The sequence below is a fragment of the Eubalaena glacialis genome, chromosome 2 (genome assembly GCF_028564815.1).
Source record: "Eubalaena glacialis isolate mEubGla1 chromosome 2, mEubGla1.1.hap2.+ XY, whole genome shotgun sequence".
Taxonomy (NCBI): Eukaryota; Metazoa; Chordata; class Mammalia; order Artiodactyla; family Balaenidae; genus Eubalaena; species Eubalaena glacialis.
In genome coordinates this window covers 195,554,824-195,574,229 of record NC_083717.1, presented here as the reverse complement: position 1 = coordinate 195,574,229, position 19,406 = coordinate 195,554,824, and the positions used below count along the sequence as shown (strand labels likewise).

At 62.8% G+C, this 19,406-nt stretch overlaps 1 pseudogene; it reads left to right on the top strand.

Moving 5' to 3' along the window:
- The first annotated feature begins 200 nt into the window (after positions 1-200).
- Positions 201-19,406, top strand: LOC133084756 (immunoglobulin heavy constant gamma 1-like; annotated as a pseudogene).

The following is a 19,406-nucleotide window of genomic DNA, read 5'->3' as shown; positions in this document are numbered from 1 at the left end:
CTGAGCCTCAGCGACCATCTCACCCTATAGCACTTCGCCTGCTCTTGTTACAATTTTATACACGTTTGGTTTCCTGGGTGGCATCAATTCCCACCTGAAAGGACTCCAGGGGCTTATGTTTTCTGGATTCAACCTGGACTTAAACAGCAATAAGTAAAAAGTCCTTCCGGAAGCAGAACTTCAAAGGTGGAACGGGCACCATGTCTCTGCCCTGCAAGCAGCAACCATCACGATCCCGGGACAGTGGGCATGAGATCCAGGCATGCGGCGGCCAAACCAGCACCCAGGTGGCCCTCCGCAATGACAGAAGGAGGTGCCGAATACAGGGGTGAGCCGGGGCAGGCCCAGGAGACACGGTTGCAACAGGTCGGGTCAAGTCAGGCATGAGCCAGGTTTTGGGCAGGGTGGGGTCTTACCACTGGGCTGGAGGACCCACAGCACCGGGTGACACCTCTGCTCCAACTTCTCATCCGTGTTCACAGATGCAGGAAGGGTCTGCTAGGAACCCCTCAAAGCCTCTCTCTGCTCTCAGAACTACACGGCGAATGTTTCTGAAGCCAGACCCAGACTTCAACACGACGTTTCACAAAGTTTCAACACCAGGTAAATTCACAGCCTCACTAACTTTCTCATGTGAAAAGATTTGCCTGGAAAAAATGGGACCTTGAGAACTGGGATGTGGACACGTGTGTGGATTTGATAAAGCCCAGGGCCTTGAGTGCGCAAATCACATTGTTGCGCCTTCCGCAGCCAAAGTAGGCTGCCCCCAAGTTGCTCCAGGGACAGCAGTGGTGCTCTAATGATCCCGAGTGACTGATCCTCCTCAGTACAAACGTCACCACCACAACCAGGGGGCAGACAGCACACACAGGACCGGGAGGAGGTAACCAGCACCCTCAGTGACGTGCACCTTTTGCTGCTTTGTCTTGTCAGAAACCTGGGCAGCAGGTGGGGTGGACTCCTCGGGCCCGATGCCCACAAGCCCAGACTTTCTCAGGGGTTTATCCAGACTTGTCAGTACGGCTGAGCTGAGCACAGATTATGCAGATCCATGTGCTTCGTGAGCAATGCAAGCGAGTGGTAAGTGCAGCTTGCAGAACCAGTAGCCAACTGGCCGGGTGGTCACACCTATCCTGTCCCACATCTGATGGCACCTCCACACCGTCCACTCCCTACGGAGCTGGACTTGGCTTGGGGCAGGTCTGAAGCAGCACAGCACACACGCCACCCACCCACAGCTTGGAGGAGTTGCACCCTGCCCCCCGCCCATGGCACTTCTGGGGTGGTGCGACAGTGTCTCCTGGGACCCCGATCCAGGACTAATGCTGAAGCTATGGGACGGCCCAGGGGGTGCACACAGGGTTTAGGGTCCGCTGCAGCACTCAAACGAGAAACTGAGGGTCAGTGTCCCCCAAAGGTGGGACGACCAGTCTCGGCCCACACACAGCAGTGGACAGGCTGCACGCTCTCTCTCACCTAGAGGGCCATTTTCCGGCCCCAGTGACCATCGTGAACTCTGTCCCCCGGGGGACAGCTGTGGCCGGGATAAGAACTGCCCTCTGACCGTGCACGTTACACTGGCCTTTGGTCAGATATCGGGGCCACGGATGGAACCAGGGAGAGGAGGAGGGAAGAGGCGGAAGACAGAGGTCTGGAGGGGAGGTCACCCCGGCAGGTAGGCAGGACAAGGCAGGGCCTGGGCTGCAGGCTGCGCCCAACCACACACTCTCCAGGGTCAGGAGAGGTGCCCACCAGGGTTGGGACACCTAGAGGGTTCAGGCGAGGGGCCCGGTACCCAGGCTGCAGTGGGCAAACCAGGCATAATCCCTGCAGAAGGTGGAAAGCCGTGACGGCCGGGGTGCTCACTCTGTCCCCTGGGTCCAAGGGCACCGCTCACCACACCCCACACACCCACAAGAGACACCCCGGCTGCATCTGGACTCCCCCAGGCCCTCTGAGACAGAAAACACCCAGAAGAAAAGGGAATTTCAGGAAGCAATTTGAGCCACCCGGTTTCAGTCCTGTTCTTAGTGTTTGATGGTCTGGGGGAAGGGAGTTCACACCTCCGGGGGCTGGGTACCAAGTCCTATAGGAAGCGGGGCTGCAGTCACAGAGCACAGCCCTGAGGAACCACATGTGCCTGGGGCCGGAGCAGGGAGGGGCGCGGAGCCCTGGGCTGCAGGGGAGCGAGTCCACCACCCCAACCCTTGGTGAGTGGGGTCCGAGAGGATCAGGACGAGGGAGTGGAATGGGAGCCACGGAGGTATCGTCTACCTACTGTACCCATGAGGAGAAACAAAGGATTTGGACAGCAGACCAGGGGCGTGCTGACCAGCTCGCCAGGCACCAACTCCACATTTATGATGGGGGTGGGGACACAGTCCCCAGTCAGGAGCCCGTTTGGGATTATAGTTCCCAGGGGTGGTGGGCAGTGGGGGAACGAAGGCCAGGAGCCACATGGTCCAATGCCTATTAGAAGGAACGAGAAAGGACTTTAGGAAGCAGTCAGCCATGAAAAGGTCAAGGAAGTGACCCAAGAGAAAGAAGAAAATGCAGCTCTTCTTCAGGATGGCTTGTGGAGGCTTTTAGAAAGTTTACTAACATAGGCCCCTTCACTCCTGAGGGTCAGTCCCTGCTGGGACAACATTTCATCAGCCAGTCTGCCCGATATTAGGCAAAAACCCCAAAAGTCACAATTAGGCCCACAAACCCCTATGCACCAACTCATAGAGGTGGTCTTTGGGGTATTTAATAATCAAGATCAACCGGAGGGGGAAGAAGGAACTCAGCATGAGTAAAGGCAGGTCAAAGCTCAAGCTAAACTGATAGCCCTTACTGTCAGCCACATTTTGCAACCTCGGGAGAACCCAAAGGAGACAAGAAGGTTCAACCATCAGTCCGGAAGTAAGACCAGCAAAGGGGAATGCTTCAAATGCAAGTCGACCGGCCATTGGGCCCATGAATGCCAGAAGGAGCCCCCCAGGCCATGCCCAGTCTACAAGCAGACGGGTCATCAGAGTGGGACTGCCCTCGGTCCCAAAGGGGAAGGGGGGCTCCTGCTCCTGAGATGGCCATGCTGGACGACTGAGTCAGCCCGGGGCTTCTGGCAGCTCCCCGCAACGAGATGTCCGTCTCCATCAAGGGGCCCCGGGCGTCCTTGACGTGGCAGGTAGGAAGATCGACTTTTTAGTCCATACGGGAGCCTCTTACTCTGTGCTGATTTCTCACGCTGGGCCTCTTTCCTCTAGAAGCTGCACAGTAACCGTGTCGACGGAAAGCCTCTCACCCGTGACTTCACTGGGCCTCTCGTTTGCCAGTTTCAACAGCATTTGAGCTCGCATGCCTTTCTGGTTCCCAAAAGCCCCACCCCACTGCTGGGGAGAGATCTTCTGGGCTTCCTTGGGGCCATATTATGCTTAGGAGACCCTGAGCAACCCCTTATTTTGACCCTAACTGAGGCTACTGAAAAGAGGGAGCTAGATCCTATCCCTAGCCATATCTCTGCAGATAAAGTGACCCCTGAGAAGGCCATCAACGTGCTAGCCGCTGCCCAAGGGGGAATCTGCGCCATGTTAAAGGAACAATGTGGGTTTTGGGTAAACCAAACAGGTCAAGTCCAAAAAGATACTCAGGGCTTCTTATCTGAGGCCTCTCAACTCAGGGAGCAGGCAACCCAGGGATGGCTCTCACCTGGTCCTGGTTCTCTCGGTTCCTTCCACTCATAGGACCTTGAACCTCTATCTTTCCTCTTCTCCTCTTTGGCCCATGTCTGTTTATCCTCTTAGAAAGATTTGTCTCCTCTAGATTATGGCAATTCCATGTCAAGATGATGGTGATGCAGGGATTCCAGCCACCCCCTGAAACAGATCCTGTCAGGGTGGCAGCAGAACTCACCTTGGGGCCCCTTAACAAGGCAGGGCGAGAGTTCCGTGGCCCCAGTTAGGTAGGGTCCATGAACCCAATACCAGCCTGAAGAAGCTACAGAAGAGGGACCATCGCCCTACATCCTGCCAATAAACACTTCTCGGGGTCCACATATCTCAGGGGCAATTTGAGGTAGGAGATAGATGGGCCCAGCACAGGAATCAGTTCAACCTCTGTCTCCTCACTTTTCCTAGTAAAGTTCATTAAAGAATCCCATGCCACCTGAGCATACCTTGGGGGAGGTGCCTGTGGTACCTTGGGAACAGGAGGTGCCCCGCCCCCGAGGACGTGGACAAGGGGCCAGAGGGAAGGGAGCAGAGGGCAGCTCTGGGCCCCGAGGACCCAAGTGTCCAGCCAGGCTCCGCCTCAAGAGTCCTTCAATACACACAGAGACCCCGGTTCAGGCTCCACCACGCCTGCGCCACTGGCCTCCAGCCCAGACTCACCGCCCCTCCCCACACAAAGGTAAAAGCAACAATTCCACTCCCCATGGGCAAACCCTGAGGGGCTCATTCAGTGGTCAGTGCAGGAGGCCGCAGGAACACAGCTGCACAAGCACCAGGGTGGAGGCCGGCATCAGCCTCCTGGGGCCCCAGTCACCACCCAGCCGTCCACCCACTGAGCTCACGCAGACAGGCCAGTCCTCAGGCCCCGTCCCGCCAGCCAGCCCGGACGTCCCGATGAGCAAGCGAGAGCTGTCTGGGGCTGGCCGCCATCGTCCTCGAGAAGAAAGCTGGGAGCCGCGAAGGCAGGAGCCACAGACACCAGGGAGAGGGCCGGCTGGCCAAGCACAGTGGTGGGCATGGGCTGAGACTCCTCCTGAGGGTAAAGAGCTGGAGAAGCCCGCCCACAAGGGGCTCTGAAGTCCCATGGAAACGGGGCAGAGCGCATGAGCACACGTGACACAGGGCAGGACTCCTTCATATACAAAGAGCACTCAGCAACCAATGAAAAGAAAGAAATGTGAGCAGTGGGTCCTTCACAGAAAGGAAAAACCGGGTGGCCAATAACAGGAAGAAAAGGTTTCAATAATTAGGAAAGGTACAATAAGGAGGAAACTAGGGGCGGTGAGTGACCCTCTTGGCCTCTTTGAGGACCTGTGAGCAGCTAAGACCATTCTTCAGGGCCCGGTGGCCTCCTTCCCAGCATACGAGTGCCCAGACTGTGTTGACAGGAGAGTCCACTTGTGGCAAAGGCCCTTCTGAGAGCCGCCATCTGCGCTGGGAGACCAGGCGTCCCACGGACTCCAACACGGACCGTGCAGCCTGCTGGGGTCGGGCATAGAAAACCCAGCACTGGGCAACTCTGAGGCTTGTCCAGAGAGCCCGAGTGTTTGGTTCAAATAGAACATGAGAGGGGCAGTAGAGCACTTCACACAAGGTCAAGGGCGCAGCCCTGCTCGGCTCTGCCCCCTCACACCGACACTCCCTGGGGATCTGCTCTGGAGGCAGGCAGGATGCCCTGGGCATCTGTGCTGGGGGAGGTGGGAGTGTTGCCCACCAGAGTTCGGAGGCCCAGAAGGCTCAGGTGAGGGGTCTATTACCCAGGGTGCTGTGGGCCGAGCAGGCATATTCCCTCAGGAGGGTGGAGCTGTGACGGCCGGGGTTCCCACTCTGTCCCCTGGGTCCCTGGGCCCCACTCACCGCGCCCTACACACCAAAATAATGCATCTCTGCTGCATCTGGACTCCCCAGGCCCTCTGAGACAGGAACCACCCAGAAGAAAAGGGAACTTCAGGAAGCAAGCCATGCCACTGGGTTTCAGTCCTGTTCTTAGTGTTTGCAGGGTTGTGGGCAAGGAGTTCACACTTCCAGGAACTGGTTACCAGTCCTAGGAAGCAGGGCTGCAGAGACAGAGCACAGCCCTGAGGAACCACGTGTGCCTGGGGCCGGAGCAGGGAGGGGCGCGGAGCCCTGGGCTGCAGGGGAGCGAGTCCAGGACCTCCACCCCCCTTGGTGAGTCTGGTCCGCGAGGATGGGGCAGAGATAGGGAGTGGGTGCCATGGAGAGGAGACTGGCCTCGGGGACCCCACAGAGCGGCTGGAGCAGCCAAGCGGGCACGGGGAAGGCGGGCTGCCCAGGGGTCACAGTGCTGGCCCAGGGCAGGGACTAGGGAGCCCGGGCAGGGGCGTGTCCACACCAACAGGGCTGGAAACCCAGGGGTGGCAGAGCTCGGCAGGGCTGCTGGGCCTTCGAGGAACATGATGGGCTCGGGGACGGGAGCCTGAGAGCTTCGCTTGGCCAGATGTGCTGCAGGCACAGGGCTGGGCTGGGGCTGAGGACGAGGCCAGGATGGGCAGGTGGGTCTGAGCGAGGACAGAGGGAGGACGCTGGCTCGGCACAGGGGAAGGAAAGGCCCCCCCGGTGGGGGGGGGGAGGCTGAGGGTCCTGTGCAGGACAGTGGAGCCGGCTTGAGCCCCAGGGCAGTGGCAGGCGGGCTGGCGGTGGGTTCTGGGCTGGGGCCGGGGCCCAGGGCAGCGGGACGCCGGGAGCACAGCAGGCAGGGCTGGCCGCACAGGGGCTGAGCACGCAGCTCCACAGGCTACACGAGGGGCGAGCGGAGCCAGGGCCTGAGGGCCAGGAGCAGGGGCTGGGGGCCGGGAGCGGGGAGGCAGAGGGCAGATGACCCGGCAACTGGAGGGAGAAGCGACCAGAGGAGGATCCCGGGGGTGGTGGGAGAGAGAAGAGAGTGAAGCTCGGAAGGCCAGGAGCTCCTCTGGGAGGGGCCCACGGTGGGACAGGGGCTCTGCCAGGGGAGAGGGGCCCCGGAGACAGGGTGGACACCTAGCAACTCCAGGGAACAGAGCTCAGCCCCGGGAAAGAAAGGAGTCAGGAGTGGAGCTGCACTAGGGGTGAGGGCTCGTGGGTGGGCCAGAGGGGCACGGGTGCTGAGGGCCAGAGCTCCAGGGACAAGTGGCAGGGAGGCAGCAGGTGAGCAGGGGGCTGGAGGGCAGGGGGCCGTTGGCTGCCTCAGGGGCTCTGGGGAGCAGGTAGAGCTTCTGCAGGTGAGCCCGGGGCTGGGAGGGCAGGGGGCTGCCCTGGAGCTTTGGGGAAGCAGGTAGAGCTAGTGTAGGTGAGCCCGGGGCTGGGAGGGCAGGGGGCTGCCCTGGAGCTTTGGGGGAGCAGGTAGAGCTAGTGTAGGTGAGCCCGGGGCTGGGAGGGCAGGGGGCTGCCCTGGAGCTTTGGGGGAGCAGGTAGAGCTAGTGTAGGTGAGCCCGGGGCTGGGAGGGCAGGGGGCTGCCCTGGAGCTTTCGGGGAGCAGGTAGAGCTAGTGTAGGTGAGCCCGGGGCTGGGAGGGCAGGGGGCTGCCCTGGAGCTTTGGGGGAGCAGGTAGAGCTAGTGTAGGTGAGCCCGGGGCTGGGAGGGCAGGGGGCTGCCCTGGAGCTTTGGGGGAGCAGGTAGAGCTAGTGTAGGTGAACCCGGGGCTGGGAGGGCAGGGGGCTGCCCTGGAGCTTTGGGGGAGCAGGTAGAGCTAGTGTAGGTGAGCCCGGGGCTGGGAGGGCAGGGGGCTGCCCTGGAGCTTTGGGGGAGCAGGTAGAGCTAGTGTAGGTGAACCCGGGGCTGGGAGGGCAGGGGGCTGCCCTGGAGCTTTGGGGGAGCAGGTAGAGCTAGTGTAGGTGAGCCCGGGGCTGGGAGGGCAGGGGGCTGCCCTGGAGCTTTGGGGGAGCAGGTAGAGCTAGTGTAGGTGAGCCCGGAGCTGGGAGGGCAGGGGGCTGCCCTGGAGCTTTGGGGGAGCAGGTAGAGCTAGTGTAGGTGAGCCCGGGGCTGGGAGGGCAGGGGGCTGCCCTGGAGCTTTGGGGGAGCAGGTAGAGCTAGTGTAGGTGAACCCGGGGCTGGGAGGGCAGGGGGCTGCCCTGGAGCTTTGGGGGAGCAGGTAGAGCTAGTGTAGGTGAGCCCGGGGCTGGGAGGGCAGGGGGCTGCCCTGGAGCTTTGGGGGAGCAGGTAGAGCTAGTGTAGGTGAGCCTAGGGCTGGGAGGGCAGGGGGCTGCCCGGGAGCATTGGGGGAGCAGGTAGCATTTCTGCAGCCTAGCAGGGTGGATGGAAGGGTAAGAGGCTGCCCTAGGAGCTTTGGGGAAGCTGGTAGACCTTGTGCGGGTGAACAGGAGCCTGGGAGGGGATGGGGCTGCCCCGGGAGCTTTGGGGAGCAGGGAGAGCTTGTGCAGGTAAGCAGGGGTTTGGGAGGGCAGGTACCTGTCCCCAGAGCTTTGGTGGAGCAGGTAGAGCTAGTGTAGGTGAGCAGTGGGGTGGGAGGGTAGGGGGCTGCCCGGGAGCTTTGGGGAAGCAGGTAGACCTTGTGCAGGGAGCCGGGGGCTCCCTCAGGGGCTCTGGGGAGCAGGTAGAGCTAGTGTAGGTGAGCCTGAGGCTGGGAGGGCAGGGGGCTGCCCCGGAGCATTGGGGTAGCAGGTAGAGCTTGTGCAGGTGAGCCTGGGCCTGGGAGGGCAGGGAGCCGGGGGCTCCCTCAGGGGCTCTGGGGAGCAGGTAGAGCTAGTGTAGGTGAGCCCAGGGCTGGGAGGGCAGGGGCTGCCCCGGGAGCTTCGGGGAGCAGGTAGAGCTTGTGCAGGTGAGCCTGGGCCTGGGAGGGCAGGGGGCTTCCCGGGATCATTGGGGGAGCAGTTAGAGTTTCTGCAGCCTAGCAGGGTGGGTGGAAGGGTAAGGGGCTGCCCCAGGAGCTTTGGGGAAGCAGGCAGACCTTGTGCAGGTGAACAGGAGCCTGGGAGAGGATGGGGCTGCCCCGGAAGCTTTGGGGAGCAGGGAGAGCTTGTGCAGGTAAGCAGGGGTTTGGGAGGACAGGTAGCTGTCCCCAGAGCTTTGGTGAAGCAGGTAGAGCTTGTGCAGGTGAGCATGGGGCTGGAGGGGCAGGGAGCTGCCCAGGAGATTTGGTGAAGGAAGTAGTGCTTGTGCAGGTGAACAGGAGCCTGGGATGGGATGGGGCTCCCCGGGAGCTTTGGGGAGGAGGTAGAGCTTGTGCAGGTGAGCAGTGGTTTGGGAGGCAGAGGGCTGCCCCGGAGCTTTGGGGAAGCAGGCAGAGCTTGTGCAGGTGAGCTCGGGGTGGGGAGGTAGGGTCCTGCCCAGGACCTCAGCAGACCAGGTACTGGGGTGAGCAGGTGAGTAGGCAAGTGTCATAGGGTGCAAGGGACAGTTGGTGCTGTGGGCCCAGTGCTCCAGGGACAGTGGGCAGTCCGACGCCAGGTGAGTAGATGACATGAGGATACAGCATCCCTGAGCTGAGCCCAGAGACCTGAGCCAAGGGGGCTGGGAGGGCAGGACGCAGGGCAGCTGGCAGTGGGGGCAGAGCAGGGAGTCCTACAGGAGATCGGGCTGGGGGTCCCCCTGGGGTGTGCTGAGGGCCCAGGGCCGGGGAGAAGGGGCACAAGGGCAGAGAGGACTCAGGCCTGAGATGGTGAACCGGAGCTCAGGTGGGAAGAGGCTAGACACTCGATGGGCAGGAAGCCCGGTCAGCTGAGAGGCCAGGATGAGGGGCTGGAGGCAGGTGAGGGAGCATCTGGGGGAGGGGAACCTGAGTGCACAGAGAAAGGAGAGCAGCCTTCCTGCTGGAGCTCAGGGGGCTGGTAGGGAGGGTGCAGGGGGAGCTCAGGGGAGCAGGTGGGGGTGCGCAGGGGAGCAGGGGCCTGGGAGGACAAGGGCTGCCCCAGGTGCCCCAGAGTCAGGGGGAGAAAGGCCGAGGAAAAGGGAGCCCTGGTCTGCTGGGAGGGGCTTTGTGGATGGCAAGGCCGGGTGGAGAGGGGACCTGGGAGTGCAGGTCTCTGGGGCTGAAGGCGCACGGGCAGCCCTGAGGGGACCCGATGGGCCGCAGTTCTTGTACCCAGGGTCCCAACCCTGTTCCAGAAGACTGTAGGAGCTGGGACAGGAGGGGTGAACATGCAAAAGCGAGGTGGGGTTGACAGGGCAGTGGACCTGGCAGAGGGGAAACGAGGGGCTCTTTCGGGGCTCAGTCGGGTCTGCATATCTGGGCTGAGCAGACCAGGGTCAGAGGGGACAGGTCCAGCCGGGGAATGGGGCTTGGGGTGCTGGCACCCTGCAGGAGGAGAAGGCCAGGGGCAGTGCAAGGCTCCCAGAGATGCCGATGGGCAGAGCTGATACAGAACACACGGGCCCTGGGTGGCAAAGAGCAGACCAGGACAAGGGGACAGAAGCAGAGCAGGGCAGTGGGCTCAGGGAGCAATAGCCACTGGTCAGGGCTCAGACCGAGGGCCTGATCAGGCCAGACACCCACAGGAGGGTAGGGGCCCCGGGGGATCTAATCCAGGTGGTCACCCAGCACTGGCCCCCAGCGGTGTCTGGAGCCCACAGCTGCAGACGCAGAGACCTGGGGTGGGAGACAGCCATGCCGGGCCGCTGGTCTTCAGACACGCTGGAAGCACATGGTCGCTGGGCTCAGCAGCGCCCCAGGCCTGCACACCTGATGCCCTGCCCGGACCCTCGCAGGGTGAGGCCCTGCCAGTCACACGGCCTCCTCTCTCACAGCCTCCACCACGGCCCCGGCAGTCTACCCTCTGGATTCCAGCTGCGAGGGCACAACCGGCTCCACAGTGACCGTGGGCTGCCTGGTCTCGAGCTACTTCCCTGAGCCAGTGACCGTGACCTGGAACTCGGGCGCCCTATCCAGCGGTGTGCACACCTTCCCATCCGTCCTCGGGTCCTCGGGGCTGTACTCTCTCAGCAGCACTGTGACCGTGCCTGCCAGCACCTCGTCCGGCAAGACCTTCACCTGCAACGTAGCCCACCCGGCCAGCAGCACCAAGGTGGACAAGCGCATCGGTGAGGGGACGGGCCGCAGGGAGGGTGTCCACTACAAGACAGGCCCGGAGCCAGCCCTCCCACCTGAACACACCACACACCAGGGATGGTGAATCCCGCCCAGGGTGTCACGGGAGGCCTGTCTCTCTCCCTCACCTGAAGTCCTCCCAGGCTCGGGGAGGGGGTCCTCTGGGCATTTCCACCAGGTCCAGTGTGGGCACAGGCTGGACGCCTCCCCCAGCCCCTGGGCCCACAGAGGTGGGCACAGGTCTCACCTGCCAAAACCTGGCCTGCCCTAAGGCCAGCCCCGGGCCGTCCCCAACCCCGGTAACCTCCTGTCTGTTCTCTCTGCAGAGATCAATGACTCCAAACCTCCCCCATGCCCCGAGTGTCCTGAATGCCAGAAATGTTCCAACTGTCCACGTAAGTCACCCGGCCTCACCCTCCTCCCCTCGGGGGTGGACCTCGCCCAGGAGCGGCCTTGGGGCTTGGGGGAGGGGGATGGATGGGTGCCCAAGAGGAGGTCCACCCAGGCGCTGACCACCCTCCGTGTCTCCCCAACCAGCCCCTGAGCTCCCAGGAGGACCGTCCGTCTTCATCTTCCCCCCGACACCCAGGGACATCCTCACAATATCCCAAATACCCGAGGTCACCTGCGTTGTGGTTGACGTGGGCCACGAGGACCCCTATGTCCAGTTCTCCTGGTACGTGGACGACTTAGAGGTGCACACGGCCAAGACGAAGCCAAGGGAGGAGCAGTTCAACAGCACCTACCGTGTGGTCAGCGCCCTGCCCATCCAGCACCAGGACTGGCTGAAGGGAAAGGAGTTCAAGTGCAAGGTCAACAACAACGGTCTCCCGGCCCCCATCGTGAGGACCATCTCCAAGGCCAAAGGTGGGTCAGGTGGACGGGCGCAGGAGGGTCCCTGGGGGCCAATAGCAGTGACCATCGTGCTAACAGCCATGCCTCTCCCCACAGGGCAGCCCCGGGAGCCGCAGGTGTACGTACTGGCCCCACCGCAGGAAGAGCTGGCCAAGAGCTCGGTCAGCTTAACCTGCATGGTCACCGGCTTCTACCCGGGCGACATCGACGTGGAGTGGCAGAGAAAGGGGCAGCCGGAGTCAGAGGGCAAGTACGGCACGACCCCACCCCAGCTGGACGCCGACGGGTCCTTCTTCCTGTACAGCAAGCTCAGGGTAGACAAGAGGAGCTGGCAGCAGGGAGACACCTACACGTGTGTAGTTTTGCACGAGGCTCTGCACAATCACAACACGCAGAAGTCCATCTCCCAGTCTCCGGGTAAATGAGCCCCACGGCACCGTCGCCCCAGCCAGCCCTCCCTCCCCGTGGGCTCTCAGGGTCCAGCGAGGACGCCTGAGCCCCAGCCCTGTGTACATTCCTCCCGGGCGCCACGAAATAAAGCACCCAGCGACGCCCTGGGACCCCGCAATGCTGTCATGGTTCTTTCCGAGCAGAGCCCCGGGGCACGCCGGGCCTGCACTGGGGCAGGGGCGGACCCGGCTCTGGGTCACAGTTGTCACCACCAGTGCGCGAGAGCTGATCCCACTCAGGGCCAGACCCAGAGTGTGCGGGTCTGCGCAGGCCGCTCGGGGGCTGCCCGAGGCCGGGGAGGGCCCCCCCTCCCCTCCCGGAGGCGACAGCTGCTCCGGCCGCCCTCCGCCCGGCAGCTGCTGGGGCGGGAGTGTGTGCCCAGAACGGGAGAAGCCCACCAGAGACCCTCAGGAGAATGAGTGCCCACTTCTTCCCGCCCCTGTTCCAGCCCAAGCTGTGGGACACTGGCCGTCCTCGTCCCCACGTTCCTGTCCCCGGCTCCAGGGTCCGCGTGCCAGCTCTGTGCCCTCACGGGGGCCACACGCGGCCCGGGGTGGGTGGACGGCCCTGCTGCACCGTCGGGCACGGGAGATCAGGCCCCGCCCCCCAGGCCAGGTGGCTCTGCCCTGCTTGTCCCTGCCAGGGGCCAGGCCTGTGCACTCGTGGGGACACTCATCCCTGTGCCCAAAAGGGGCAGAGGCAAGCGGCCCTGAGTGCCCGGGGAGGGACCCTCCAGATGCACCCGTGGACACTGAGCCCAGAGCCATTGAAAACAAGCCCCCCACTGAGCCACACCAGCCCACACACCACCGCCTTCATCCACATGCACTCACCTGCCCGCGTACACGCGTGTGCAGTGCGCCCACCACACACACCCACACGCATGCACACACGCGGGCCTTGCACACGGGCCCTCCCGCAGGGCAGCCGCACAGACCCACACCCGACCACAGAGCTGGGTCTCATGAGTCCTCACCGTAGACCCCAGCCTGGTCCCCACCCTCCAACGCCCATGGGCTGCTCAGCGGCCCCTCCCCACACTGACCGCACTGACCACCTCTGTCACCCATCCCTCCTCCCTGGGGCACCGACACCGCCTGCCGAACAGGCCAAAATCCTCCCACAGCCCCCTCGTCCCGGCACTCCCAGCCCCGCGGGCACAGGGACAGAGCCCAACACCGTCCTGCCCCTTCCCTGGGGCAGGGCCCACGGCCCACGTGCTCTGCTGACCCTCCCGCCCTCCGGGTCTGGCCCCCAGGGGGAGAGGAGGCCGGGGCCTGAGCCACTGTCCAACGGGGGGTCCGGGCACCCTCCCCCCAAGGGCCCCAGCTCAGCGCACAGCACAGGAGAGGGAGCAGGACCCACTGGCCAGGCCGAGACTGGGGCCCAGGCTGGAGGAATGGGGGGCTGGGGCTGGTGCCCAGCGACTGTCCTCAGGTGCCTCTGGCCCGGCCCACCTGGGGCATCCCGCCACCACCCCGCCACAATGGGAGCCGCGCTGCGAGGCCCCGATGACCCCACCCCTGCCCCCCGGGGGCAGGCAGAGCACTGACCCCCCTCCCCTCCCTGTGCAGAACTGCTCCTAGAGGAGGAGACCTGTGCTGATGCCCAGGACGGGGAGCTGGACGGGCTGTGGACGACCATCTCCATCTTCATCACCCTCTTCCTGCTCAGCGTGTGCTACAGCGCCACCGTGACCCTCTTCAAGGTGTGCGGGCCGGCCCTGCTGCGCCCTCGCTGCCCCCACTGTGCCTCCCAGTGTCCCTGTCCCCCACTGTCCCCCACTGTCCCCCACTGTCCCTCACGGTCCCTCACTGTCCCCACTGTCCCCCACTGTCCCTCACTGTCCCCCACTGTCCCCCACTGTCCCCCATTGTACCTCACTGTCCCCCACTGTCCCCCACTATCCCCCACTGTCCCCCATTGTACCTCACTGTCCCCCACTGTCCCCCACTGTCCCTCACTGTCCCCCACTGTCCCCCATTGTACCTCACTGTCCCCCACTGTCCCCCACTGTCCCTCACTGTCCCCCACTGTCCCTCATTGTACCTCACTGTCCCTCACTGTCCCTCACTGTCCCCCACTCTCCCTCATTGTACCTCACTGTCCCCCACTGTCCCCCACTGTCCCTCACTGTCCCCCACTGTCCCCCACTGTCCCTCACTGTCCCCCACTGTCCCCCACTGTCGCTTACTGTCCCCCACTGTCCCCCACTGTCCCTCACTGTCCCCCACTGTCCCCCACTGTCCCTCATTGTACCTCACTGTCCCCCACTGTCCCCCACTGTCCCCCACTGTCCCCCATTGTACCTCACTGTCCCCCACTGTCCCCCACTGTCCCTCACTGTCCCCCACTGTCCCCCACTGTCCCCCATTGTACCTCACTGTCCCCCACTGTCCCCCACTGTCCCCACTGTCCCCCACTGTCCCCCACTGTCCCCCACTGTCGCTCACTGTCCCCCACTGTCCCCCATTGTACCTCACTGTCCCCCACTGTCCCCCACTGTCCCCCACTATCCCCCACTGTTGCTCACTGTCGCTCACTGTCCCCCACTGTCCCTCACTGTCCCCACTGTCCCTCACTGTCCCCACTGTCCCCACTGTCCCCCACTGTCCCTCACTGTCCCCCACTGTCCCCCACTGTCGCTCACTGTCCCCCACTGTCCCCCATTGTACCTCACTGTCCCCCACTGTCCCCCACTGTCCCTCACTGTCCCCCACTGTCCCCCACTGTCCCTCACTGTCCCCACTGTCCCCCACTGTCCCCCACTGTCCCCCACTGTCCCTCACTGTCCCCCACTGTCCCCCACTGTCCCTCACTGTCCCCCACTGTCCCCCACTGTCCCCCATTGTACCTCACTGTCCCTCACTGTCCCCCACTGTCCCTCACTGTCCCCTCACTGTCCCCCATTGTACCTCACTGTCCCCACTGTCCCCCACTGTCCCTCACTGTCCCCCACTGTCCCCCACTGTCGCTCACTGTCCCCCACTGTCCCCCACTGTCCCTCACTGTCCCCCACTGTACCTCACTGTCCCTCACTGTCCCCCACTGTCCCTCACTGTCCCCCACTGTCCCCCACTGTCGCTCACTGTCCCCCACTGTCCCCCATTGTACCTCACTGTCCCTCACTGTCCCCCACTGTCCCCCACTGTCCCCTCACTGTCCCCCATTGTACCTCACTGTCCCCCACTGTCCCCCACTGTCCCCCACTGTCCCCCACTGTCGCTCACTGTCCCCCACTGTCCCCCACTGTCCCCTCACTGTCCCCCATTGTACCTCACTGTCCCTTACTGTCCCTCATGGTCCCTCACTGTCCTCCACTGTCCCCCACTGTCCATCACTGTCCCCCACTGTCCCCCACTGTTGCTCACTGTCCCCCACTGTCCCCCACTGTCCCTCACTGTCCCCCACTGTCCCCCATGGTCCCCCACTGTCGCTCACTGTCCCCCACTGTCCCTCACGGTCCCTCACTGTCCCCCACTGTCCCTCACTGTCCCTCACTGTCCCTCACTGTCTGTCTCCTCACTGTCCCTCACTGTCTCCTCACTGTCTGTCTCCTCACTGTCCCTCACTGTCTCCTCACGGTCCCTCACTGTCTGCTCACTGTCTCCTCACTGTCTCCTCACTGTCCCCCACTGTCCCCCACTGTCCCCCATTGTACCTCACTGTCCCCCACTGTCCCCCACTGTCCCTCACGGTCCCTCAATGTCCCCCACTGTCCCCCACTGTCCCCCACTGTTCCCTCACTGTCCCCCATTGTACCTCACTGTCCCTCACTATCCCCCACTGTCCCCCACTGTCCCCCATTGTACCTCACTGTCCCCTCACTGTCCCTCACGGTCCCTCACTGTCCCCACTGTCCCCCACTGTCCCTCACTGTCCCCCACTGTCCCCCACTGTCCCCCATTGTACCTCACTGTCCCTCACTGTCCCCCACTGTCCCCCACTGTCCCCCATTGTACCTCACTGTCCCTCACTGTCCCCCACTGTCCCCCACTGTCCCCTCACTGTCCCCCATTGTACCTCACTGTCACCCACTTTCCCCCACTGTCCCCCACTGTCCCCCACTGTCCCCCACTGTCGCTCACTGTCCCCCACTGTCCCCCACTGTCCCTCACGGTCCCTCACTGTCCCCCACTGTCCCTCACTGTCCCTCACTGTCCCTCACTGTCTGTCTCCTCACTGTCCCTCACTGTCTCCTCACTGTCTGTCTCCTCACTGTCCCTCACTGTCTCCTCACGGTCCCTCACTGTCTGCTCACTGTCTCCTCACTGTCTCCTCACTGTCCCCCACTGTCCCCCATTGTACCTCACTGTCCCCCACTGTCCCCCACTGTCCCCCACTGTACCTCACTGTCCCCCACTGTCCCTCACTGTCCCTCACTGTCCCCCACTGTCCCCCATTGTACCTCACTGTCCCCCACTGTCCCCCAATGTCCCTCACTGTCCCCCACTGTCCCCCACTGTCCCCCACTGTCCCTCATGGTCCCCCACTGTCCCCCACTGTCCCCCACTGTCCCCCACTTTCCCTCACTGTCCCCCACTGTCCCTCATGGTCCCCCACTGTCCCCCACTGTCCCCCACTGTCCCTCATGGTCCCCCACTGTCCCCCACTGTCCCCCACTGTCCCTCATGGTCCCCCACTGTCCCCCACTGTCCCCCACTGTCCCCCACTTTCCCTCACTGTCCCCCACTGTCCCTCATGGTCCCCCACTGTCCCCCACTGTCCCCCACTGTCCCCTCACTGTCCCTCACTGTCCCTCACTGTCCCCACTGTCCCTCACTGTCCCTCACTGTCCCCCACTGTCCCCTCACTGTCCCCCACTGTCCCTCACGGTCCCCCATTGTCCCTCACTATCCCCCACGGTTCCTGTCTCCTCACTGTCCCCCACTGTCCCTCATGGTCCCCCATTGTCCCTTACTGTCCCTCACTGTCCTTCACTGTCCCGCATTGTCCCTCACTGTCCCTCACTGCCCCTCACGGTCCCTCACTGTCCGCCACTGTCCCCCACTGTCCCTCACTGTCCCCCACTGTCCCTCACTGTCCCTCACGGGCCCTCACTGTCCCCCACTTTCCCTCACTGTCCCTCATTATCCCCCACTGTCCCTTACTGTCCCCCATTGTCCCTCACTGTCCCTCACTGTCCCCCACTGTCGCTAACTGTCCATCACGGTCCCTCACTGTCCCCCACTGTCCCTCACTGTCCCCCATTTTCCCTCACTATCCCCCACTGTTCCTGTCTCCTCACTGTCCCTCACTGTCCGTCACTGTCCCCCACTGTCCCCTACTGTCCCCCACTGTTCCTCACAGTACCTCAATGTCCACCACTGTCCCTCACTGTCCCTCACTGTCCCCCACTGTCCCTCACGGTGCCTCACTGTCCCTCACTGTCCCCCACTTTCCCTCACTGTCCCCCATTGTCCCCCACTGTCCCTCACGGTCCCTCACTGTCCCCCACTGTCCCTCACTGTCCCTCACTGTCCCCCACTGTCCCTCACTGTTGCTCACGGTCCCTCACTGTCCCCCACTGTCCCTCACTGTTGCTCACGGTCCCTCACTGTCCCCCATTGTCCCTCACTGTCCCTCACTGTCCCTCACGGTCCCTCACGCTCCCCACTGTCCCTCACTGTCCCTCACTGTCCCCCACTGTCCCTCACTATCCCCCATTGTCCCTCACTGTCCCTCACTGTCCCTCACTGTCCCCCACGGTCCCTCACGGTCCCCCACGGTCCCACACTGTCCCCCACTGTCCCTCACTGTCCCTCACCGTCTCTTCACTTTCCCTCACTTTCTCCTCAGTGTCCCTCACTGTCCCTCACTGTCCCCCACGGTCGCTCACTGTCCCCCACTGTCCCTCACTGTCCCCCACGGTCCCTCACTGTCCCTCACTGGTTCCTCACTTTCCCTCACTTTCTCCTCACTATCCCCCACTGTCCCTCACTGTCCCCCATTGTCCCTCACTGTCCCCCCACTGTTCCTGTCTCCTCACTGCTCCTCACCGTCCCCCACTGTCCCTCACTGTCCCTCACTGTCTCGTCACTTTCCCTTACTTTCTCCTCACTGTCCCTCACTGTCCCTCACTGTCCCCCACGGTCCCTCACTGTCCCCCACTGTCCCTCACTGTCCCCCACTGTCCCTCGCTCTCCCTCACTGTCCCTCACTGTCCCTCACTGTCTCCTCACTTTCCCTCACTGTCTCCTCACTATCCCTCACTGTCCCTCACTGTCCCTCACTGTATCCTCACTTTCCCTCACTATCTCCTCACTGTCCCTCACAGTCCCTCACTGTCCCCCACTGTCCCTCACTGTCTCCTCAGTGTCCCTCACTTTCTCCTCACTGCCCCTCACTGTCCCTCACGGTCCCTCACTGTCCCCCTTTGTCCCTCACTGTCCCCCACTCTCCCGCACTGTTCCTCACTGTCTCCTCACTGCCTCCTCACTTTCCCTCACTTTCTCCTCACTGTTCCTCACTGTCCCCCACTGTCCCTCACTGTCCCTCACTATCCCCCACTGTCACTCACTGTCCATCACTGTCCCTCACTGTCCCCCACTGTCCCTCACTGTCCCTCACTTTCCCTCACTTTCTCCTCACTGACCCTCTCTGTCCCTCACTGTCCCTCACTGTCCCCCACTGTCCCTCACTGTCCCTCACTCTCCCTCACTGTCCCTCACTGTCCCTCACTGTCTCTTCACTGTCCCTCACTGTCCCCCACTGTCCCTCACTGTGCCTCACTGTCCCTCACTTTCTACTGTCTCCTCACAGTCCCTCACTGTCCCTCATTGTCCCTCACTTTCCCCCACGGTCCCTCACGGTCCCTCACTGACTCCACTGTCCCCCACTGTCCCTCACGGTCCCTCACTGTCCCCCACTGTCCCTCACAGTCCCTCCCTGTCCCTCACTGTCCCTCACTTTCTCCTCAGTGTCCCTCACTGTCCCTCACTGTCCCTCACTTTCCCTCACTTTCTCCTCACTTTCCCTCACTCTCCCCTCACCTTCCCTCACTGTCTCCTCACTGTCTCCTCACTGTTCCTCACTATCCCTCATCATCCCCTCACTATTCCTCACTGTCTCTTAATTTCCCCTCACTGTCCCTCACCATCGCCTCACTCTCCCATCACCTTCCCTCACTGTCCCTCACTGTCCCCTTACTGTCCCCTCACTGTCCCACACTCTCCCTCACTGTCCCCATCATGTCCTCATGTCCACCCTGGAAACCCTCGCTGTCCGTCGGCCCGGGGACGGGGGGGCAGGCCCTGGGCGGCGGCCCGGGTGGGTTCCAGCCTGCACTCACCCCCGCCGCCCCTCAGGTGAAGTGGATCTTCTCGTCGGTGGTGGAGCTGAAGCGGACGATCGTCCCCGACTACAGAAACATGATCGGGCAGGGCGCCTAG